Below are 8607 nucleotides of genomic sequence, written 5' to 3'. Positions count from 1 at the left end.
AGAAGACGAAGAAGAGGAGGGGCTGGGGCAAGGCTGATGTCAAAGATACATGGGAATCCTGTATCGTCCTGATTAAGTGAAGTTATGCATCTTTCTTTAGTTCATTTGGAACTAGTGGTAGAAAAAAAGAGGGAAAGGAATGACAAAAACCTGGATCTTTTTTGAGTAGGTTGGAGGGAAAGAAAAAGGGATTAGGAAGACTATTGATGTAATTATATTGGTCTTAAAGGAAAAGCCGACAAAAGACTGAGAAAACAATGAACTGGCACTGCTTCATTATACTTCCTATGAGAACGGGGAGCAGTGGGAGAATTTCCTGCTGGCAACTAGTTACGTTCTCTTAGCTTAGAGACTGTGACCAGTGCAGATGGGAGTGAAAGGGCAGGGGACCGAAGACGCAGAAAGTGAGTATTAAAGTTCAGGAATTTTGGTGAGTTCCTGTAAAATAACTGTCACCCAAAATGCTTACACTTGAGATGCCATTGATTTGAATGGTGAAATAAATTGGAGAGCAAGAAGGAGAAGGGCTTACAGTGGCTCACATCAATTGCTAAACTGAAAATATTTTAGCCTCTCAGGATTCTACACTTGCTGTAGCAAATTCACTTGCTTATAGTTCTATCAGGAATGGCATTTGTGTTCCGAAGCACCCAAGGGGAAATGGCATTGTGTAACGTTGAGAGCACAGGCTCTGACCATAGACTCCATGAGGGTCCAACCCCACTTTCCCAAGTACCCTGCCACGAACAAACTCTTATGAGCTCAGGAAGTCAGTTCACTGCTCTAGACCTCGGTCTCCTCATATGGAAGACAGAAGTCATAATTATACTTGTATCTCATGGCATTTTGGGAGGCTCAAATAAAAGTATGCATGTAAAAGATGCAGTGCCAGACACAGTAAAAACACTCAACAAAGTTATTGTTGTTAGAGAGAAAAGTATGAGTAGGTACACCTGGGTGGCTCAGTCAGTTAAGGTCCAACTCTCAGTTTCTGCTCATATCATGATCTCAGGGTTTTATGAGTTCAAGCCCCCCATCGGGCTCTGTTCTGATGGTGTGGAGCCTGCTTGGGATTTGGGATTCTTTCTCTCTCTCTCTCTCTCTCTGCCCCTCCCCCACTCACTCTGTCTGTCTGTCTCTCAAAATAAAGAAATGAACTTTTAAAACAAAATTTAAAGAGAGAAAAGTATAGGTAGAAGGAGAGTAACATACAAAAAGGTATGACTTGAAGGAATTTCAGCTCTAGGTAGAATCTTAGAGGCAGCTCCTACAGTGCACAGATCCCATGCAATGGCTGCTTCAGAGCCAGGCCTCTCTAAAGTGTGTGTGGTGTCTATCGACACTGGGGACATGAGTGTACGGTTTGTCACTGGGGGAGCCAGTGCTGGCTCACTGCCACTTTGACTGCATAAAAGACCATTCTGGGGGACTCAGAGCCCTGCCAGCTAATTGATATGGACACTGTGAGCTCCTCAGGAATGGAGCCTGAAAATGTGGGGCACTTAGCGAATTCCTACAGAGCTGCCAGGATGGCCTTCAACATCAATCTTCCTTCTAGAAAACTGGAGCTACTAAGCCAGTGGCTCAGGCAAAAGCAAGCAAGCAGTGTTTGAAGGAGCAACTTGACCTAACTCCCAAGACTCTGAGACTATCCATAAGCACATCAGGAGAGAGATGCTGGGCTTGAGAATACAATCTGCAAATTCCAGACTGTAGATCCCTGATTTTGACATCCTACATCCAAATTCTTTTTTTTAATGTTTATTTAGTTTTTTTTTTAAGTTTATTTTTAAAAAAATTTTTCTCATGTTTATTTACTTCGAGAGAGACAGAGACAGCACGAGCAGGGGAGGGGCAAAGAGAGAGGGAGAGAGTCCCAAGCAGGCTCGACACTGTCAGCACAGAGCCTGATGCGGGGTTCCAATTCACAAACTTTGAGATATGGCCTGAGTTGAAACCAAGAGTCAGACACTTAACTGACTGAGCCACCCAGGTGCCCTTTAAAATATGTATTTATTTATGAGAGGGAGAGAGAACATGAGCAGGGGAAATACAGAGAGAGAGGGGGACAGAGGACCTAAAGCAGGCTCCACACTGACAGCAGAGAGCCCAATGCGGGGCTCCATTTTGTAAACCATGAGATCATGACTGGAGCTGAAGTCAGACAGTCAACTCACAGAGCCACCCAGGTGTTCCCTACATCTAAATTCTTAAGTAAACGATTTCTGGCAACTATCCCTCCAGTCATCTCTCTCCTTCCTTTGTCTGATGAAATTATCCCCATCACATTGCTTACATCACTTTCCAGAATGTCACCCATGACTTCCTAATTAAAATATCTAGAGTTTTCAACTTTTAAGCTTCAAATCCATCTCTTCCTATCAGTAGCATCCTTTTGTTTATTTAATATGTGAACTTGACCATGAGTGGAGCCCTGTGGTTGAAGTTACTGCGATGCTAAAAAGTGGCTAGACATTCATCAGACTAGTCCCTGGCTGCAGGAAACTTGCAAGGGGAGAGAAGAAAATGTAAGGGCAAGTAATTAATTGTTACAGAGGGGAGTGTGAACTTTATTCCAATTGGCACTGAAAATTATTAGAGCTTTTTGAGGGGAGTAGAATGATCCAAGCTACATTTTATGAAGATAACATTATCTCTGGCTGAAATGTGATGGGGGATTAGGGGAACAATACAGTGGACTTGGTCAAACCAGTCAGAACGGTCACTGTAATAATCCCAGCAAGAGATACTGAAATCATGAACCAACGCAATAGCAAGGGGAATGCAAACAGGCCATAGGAGGCACAAATGCTACAACTTGGAGACTAAATGTGGGTGTTGGAGAGAGGGAAGAATGAATGAAAGCTCTGGTGTTTCTAATTCAAAAGACTAGAAAAGATGGCATACTGCTCATTTGCTATGATAGGAATAGAAGGAGAGATTTTGGGGAAAACATTATAATGAGTTTTGATTTTAGTTACATCAGAGTTAACACATCTTATGAATAGCCATATGACAATATCCAACAAGTTGTTGACAATTCTAACTTTAACCTAAGGGATGTCAGACTTACTATTTGAAGCTGTAGTAGAGAACAAGACAGCTAAGACAGAGTGCAGAATGAGAAAAAGCAGAGGACAGAAACTGAGAAAAGCCTATAAGGAAGGAATAAGTAGGCTTTATAATGTGTGTGATCAGCTTCTACCTCCTGCTTTCTCTTCCTTTCCTTCTTTCCCAGATTGACATCATCCAAAATAAAAACAATACACTGCACGTTTGGGGAAGGTTAATGACCGGATTCAGGAAATGTGGACTAGTAAATTACATGGTTGATTGGATTTATCTTTTTTTTTTTTGAGAGAGAGAAGAGAGAGAGAGAGAGGGTGTGTGTATGTGAGCAGGCATGCATGCACACACTGTGGAGGAGCAGAGGGAGAGGGAGGGAGAAAGAATCTTAAGCAGACTCCATGCCCAGCGCAGAGCCCCATGCAGGGCTAGGTCTCAGGACCATGAGATCATGACCTGAGCAGAAATCAAGAGTCAGACACTTAACCAAATCAGCCACCCAGGTGCCCCAATTATCTTTTTATCCTTTCGCTGCTATTCAGAAATAAATTCACCATTTGCAAGCCGCAATCTGCAAAGCCAAATTTATTCATATAGGTCAAACTACCTGGTAACAATTTCCCTTATGTAAATTAAGCATCTAAAGAATCTCTAGGAACACGATAATATGGAAGTTATAATATGGACCATATTATTATGATTATTTATCATACTTTTCAGTGAATAAATAAGCCTCAAATTGTAAATCTTAAACAGTTCATAATCCCTAATCACCATCCTGAAATCATCATATCTGGAAGGCAGCAGAGTCTAGTGGTGAAGGTGTCAAAATGTCATTTTCAATTCCAGTTCTTCTGCTTAGTAGCTGTGTGTGATCTTGGGCAAATTATTTAACCTGTCTGTGCCTCAGTTTCCTCACACATAGGACAGATAACAGTACTTATCTCAAAGACTTATTGTGAAGATAAGCAATACCTGTAAAGCACTTAGAAGAGTACCTTATATAGAAAACACTACCTGTGCTTTCTTGCCTTGACAGCTGTCCCTTTGACAAGTGGTGCTTTGTAGAATTAAAGTGCTAACAGGAGTCTAAACAGATCACCTAACAGGCCTTATCACCTGAGAAAAGACCGTTCTCTATTATTACATTAAAATCTGTACTTTAGGGGTGCCTGGGTGGATCAGTCAGTTAAGCATCTAGCTTTGGCTCAGGTCATGATCTCACGGTTCAGGAGTTCGAGCCTCGCGTCCAGCTCTGTGCTGACAGTTCAGAGCCTGGGGCATGCTTTGATTCTGTGTCTCCCTCTCTCCCTCTGTCCCTTCCCCACTTGTGCTCTGTCTCTCAAAATTAAATAAACATTAAAATTTTTAAAAATCTGTACTTTATTATTCACAATGACTAAAGACCTGAAACAATCCAAATATCCATAATCAAGTGAATGGATAGACTATGGTGGTACACCCAGACTATGGAACACTACTCAACAATAAAAAGGAATAAACTATCGATACATGCATCAACTTGTATGAATCTCAAAATAATTACGCCAAGTGAAAGAAATCAAGCAGAAAGGATATATACTACATTACTTCTTTTGTACAACATTCTAGGAAAGGCAAAATTATAATAACAAACTGATTGTTGTCTAGTGTCAGGTGGGGGAGGAAGGGATCAAACTGAAGGGGTACAAGAGCACTTTAGAATGCACCCTCTATTTTGATTGTGGCTACATTATTGTCTGTAACTGCCAACATTCATCAAGCCATTCATATAAAATAGGTGTTTTACAATATGTAAACAATACCTTAATTGAAAAAATTCTACAACTACCATTGATACCACCCAAGTAACACTTCCCAAATGTGCAACCTGTTATTCACCTATAAGCTATTACATTGGGAACGTATGAAGTCAGAGATACTAGCAGAATACACAGAAACCAAGCATGTCATTAAAATGTGGCACTAGATTTAGGGATTTAAGTTATAGAGTTAGAAACCATTTCCTTCTCTTTCACTTCTTTAAAAATTATTTAGAAAGAAAATAGAATATAAAGCCTTTGCCACAGAAAGGGGCAAAGAGCAGAACCTTGGTCAAATTTTTTTTTAATATTTTTATTTTTTATTTCTAGGAGAGAGAGAGAGAGAGAGACAGCGTGAGCAGGGGAGGGTCAGAGAGAGAGGGAGATACAGACTCTGAAATAGGCTCCAGGCTCTGAGCTGGCAGTCAGCACAGAGCCCGACGCGGGGCTCGAACCCACGAACCGCGAGATCATGACCTAAGTGAAAGTCGGACGCTTAACCGACTAAGCCATCCAGGCGCCCCAAATTTTTAAGGTTGAATGAAACCACTGGACAGAAAAGAAAGGGCAAGAGATGTTGGAAGGGAAGGCAGAAGAGCCCATAGGTTCTGAAATAAAATTTTCTGAATGTTACCTTCCAAATTGGAAATCTCATTAAAAAAAGAGGAAAAGGAAATCAATCTCTGTGGCCAAGCATAAGAGGCACTATCTCTGGAAAAAAAAAATAGTATAATCCTAGAAACAGAAAGGTCTGGAGGAATTACCTAGTCCACCTCTCTCATTTTGCAAGAATGTGAACACAGTCTCTCAATTTCTCCTGTGGGCTGGATTAACAGGCATGCAAAAAAAAGCATACAGTCCTGATAACACGATGTTTGACCAAGGAACTAACATAAGGTGTTTCCGGTCAGGTGGAAACTAGCTGCTTTTTATCATATTAGATGATAAGCATGCACATTTAACTGATTTTATCATATTAGATGATAAGCATGCACATTTAACTGAAAACAGTGATTACATGGAAACTTTCTACCTGGTGATTTAAACAAATGTGGTTTAAATTAAATCTACTTTGTTGAAAGCAACAGATTCTGGGAAGAAATCTATCTGAAAGATATCAAAACTCCCAATATCAAAACTTAGGAAGGAAGGAAGGATGGGAGTAGTTTTTTTTATACAAGGACCCCAGTGACAACCTCCTAGCTTTCTTGCATTTCCTGACCTGAAGTCTATTCTGAAGTCAGTTTTAGCCATGAGCCTCAAAGCATCAAGAACGTTGGCTTTCCAACATTTTCTCACACTGCACACCTTTATGAGCTAGATCTTTCTCAGTTTCTGCCCAAAGATGACAAAATCACCCTTTGTCTCCTTTTCAGTGTTAGGGTTTCCTGAATAACCTTTGAATAACCATTTGGGCACAGGTGTTTTCTTAATTCTTAACTCTGCTTCTAATCTGCCTACAAACTTCCTGACCATCTTCTAGCACAGCTGGGGGCTTCCTTGCACTTGGTTACTGCCCTAACATGCAGCGAGCACACTGTTCTCCGAAAAGAAAGACAGGTATGCATAAGCCCATGATGACCTCAAAATCAAGGCACAGGCAATTTCTTTCTTTTTTTTTTTAGTGTTTTTTAAATTTATTTCTGAGAGAGAGAGAGAGAGAGGGACAGCGTGAGCAGGGGAGAGTCTGAGAGAGAGGGAGATGCAGAATCCGAAACAGGCTCCAGGCTCTGAGCTGGCTGTCAGCCCAGAGCCCGACGTGGGGCTCGAACCCATGAATTGGGAGATCATGACCTGAGCTGAAGTCGGATGCTTAACAGACTGAGCCACCCAAGCGCCCCGTGGCACAGGTGATTTCAATCCATTTAAGGTTTATCTATTCTCCATGTACTTGGAGGCAGGCAGAATGTGTTAGAGAAACAGTAAGATGTCTTCCTGGAGAATCAGGAATACACGTGCAGATCACCAGCCTAGCTCTTAAGCACTGACCTCCTCCTGATTTGGCATGAGAAGGACTCACAAATAAGTGTATCTGCCACCCCACCACACCCCACATCACAGCCTAAATTCTGGCAAGTGTCTCAAGATTCTGTCAGTTCGCCACCTTTAGGCGAATGTTTGAAACGACATCGTGGTTTTTTAATAACTTTCTGGGTAGAGCTTCAATGGGTGCAATATGCTCTAGCCTCCCTTAGATATCCAACTGGACACCAAAGCTCTGTCTGTCTCTCCAACAGCCCCTGATTCGAATTTAGTTTTTTGTTGTTTCTCTCTTTCTTTTCCAACCGAGGATTATGAACAGCAGTGAGACATACAAATTGGACAAGAGCACTGTTTCCTCTAAAGACCAATGTTTAATGTTTTCCCTTGAAAAAGGGGCATGGAAGAGGCAAAAAATTAAAAATCCTTCTGCCACTTTCTCTCCCTCACCAAGTGGAATGTGACTGTTTACATGTGATGAACTCAGGGACCCAGAGAGTGTGGCCTTCAAATATAGACCTTCTCAAAGGGCACGGATGGATCCATGTTCAGCACAGCCTCTGGCATACCTTGGGTAAGCCAGAGCTATCAAATGGCAGCAGCCACTCCTGAGTGACATTTTGTTTGTGAGTGGCATTTCTCCGGAGAGGCTCTCACTCCCGTCCTGGGACTAAACAAAGAAACCTACACATGTGGCCGAAAGAAGTCATGACTCTGGTGAAGGAGGCATGCGAATGTTCACTTGACCCCATCTGCCATCATCCTGGCTCCTGACGAAAGCTGAACTATGATTCCAGTAAGTTCGTTAAGTTAACGTTCATTTTCAAATTCCTGACCCAAATTCCTAAACAGTCTCTGTTTAACCAGGTGAAAGGAAACACACTTAGGTAGACCCTGGTGAGGGGAATAAAGAGCACTATAAGAAAAAAGCAAAAACACCCAGAACAATCTTTTAACCAGTCACCTTTCTGTTCTGCCCATCACCCACACCCTCCAAGGAAGAATTCCAGAAGCCAGCTACTTACCTCTGTGCAGCTACGGTTGCAGCGGCATCTAGAGCGAAATGTCTCATCACATTCTCCTCCAAATACTTCTGCTCCCACTTGGTCATATCAGCTTCCAGGGCCAGGATCCTCTCCTCCTTCTCGCGAAGCAACTCCATCAGTGCAGTAGCGCTGTGTTCTGAAACGCTGGCAGGCTGAGGGTTGCCCTGGCGCTGGTTGGGGAGATGCCGAGACCCCTCGGGTTAGTGAGAGAACCATGGTGACCGAGCCCCATTTGAAGAGCCCCTATTCTTAGAGAGCATGACTGCCCAAGCCACTTCAGTTTGGATTCTGATCCAGAAGCAAGGGGAATTCAGATTTCCTCCCAAGGCAACAGCACTTTCTGTCTTGGAGCTTGAACAGGAGACTCCTTTGATCAGGAAAGCAGCTTGCCGTATCAAACAGTCATGCCACTCAGAAAGTGGGACGGGTGGCTGAAAAATCACTATCCCTGCCTACCAGCATGGCATACACTAGAAATGGACATTAAACACCTAGGATTGAGTCCCTACCTTGTCCCTAACTTGTTGTGTGGTCTTAAGTGAGTCATGCAACCTTTTCTGGGTCTTGATTTTCTCCCATCTGAAAATGAGGGGGTATATGGCCAGATGAGTCTAAAGACTGGAGCCAATTCTAAAATGTCTGGAGTCTATGTGTACAGCATCTTCATTTTTTTTTTTTGGTTTACCAACCCTTCCCACTGCATCTTCACTTCT

At 42.5% G+C, this 8607-nt stretch overlaps 1 protein-coding gene across 1 annotated transcript in view; it reads right to left on the bottom strand.

Moving 5' to 3' along the window:
• AMOT (angiomotin) overlaps positions 1-8607 on the bottom strand; it is a 50711-nt gene that overhangs the window by 5216 nt on the left and 36888 nt on the right. The window lies entirely within an intron of this gene.

This window comes from Crocuta crocuta, unplaced genomic scaffold (genome assembly GCF_008692635.1).
Source record: "Crocuta crocuta isolate KB4526 unplaced genomic scaffold, BGI_CrCroc_1.0 scaffold1230, whole genome shotgun sequence".
NCBI lineage: Eukaryota > Metazoa > Chordata > Mammalia > Carnivora > Hyaenidae > Crocuta > Crocuta crocuta.
This window is presented reverse-complemented; position numbering and strand designations above follow the sequence as displayed.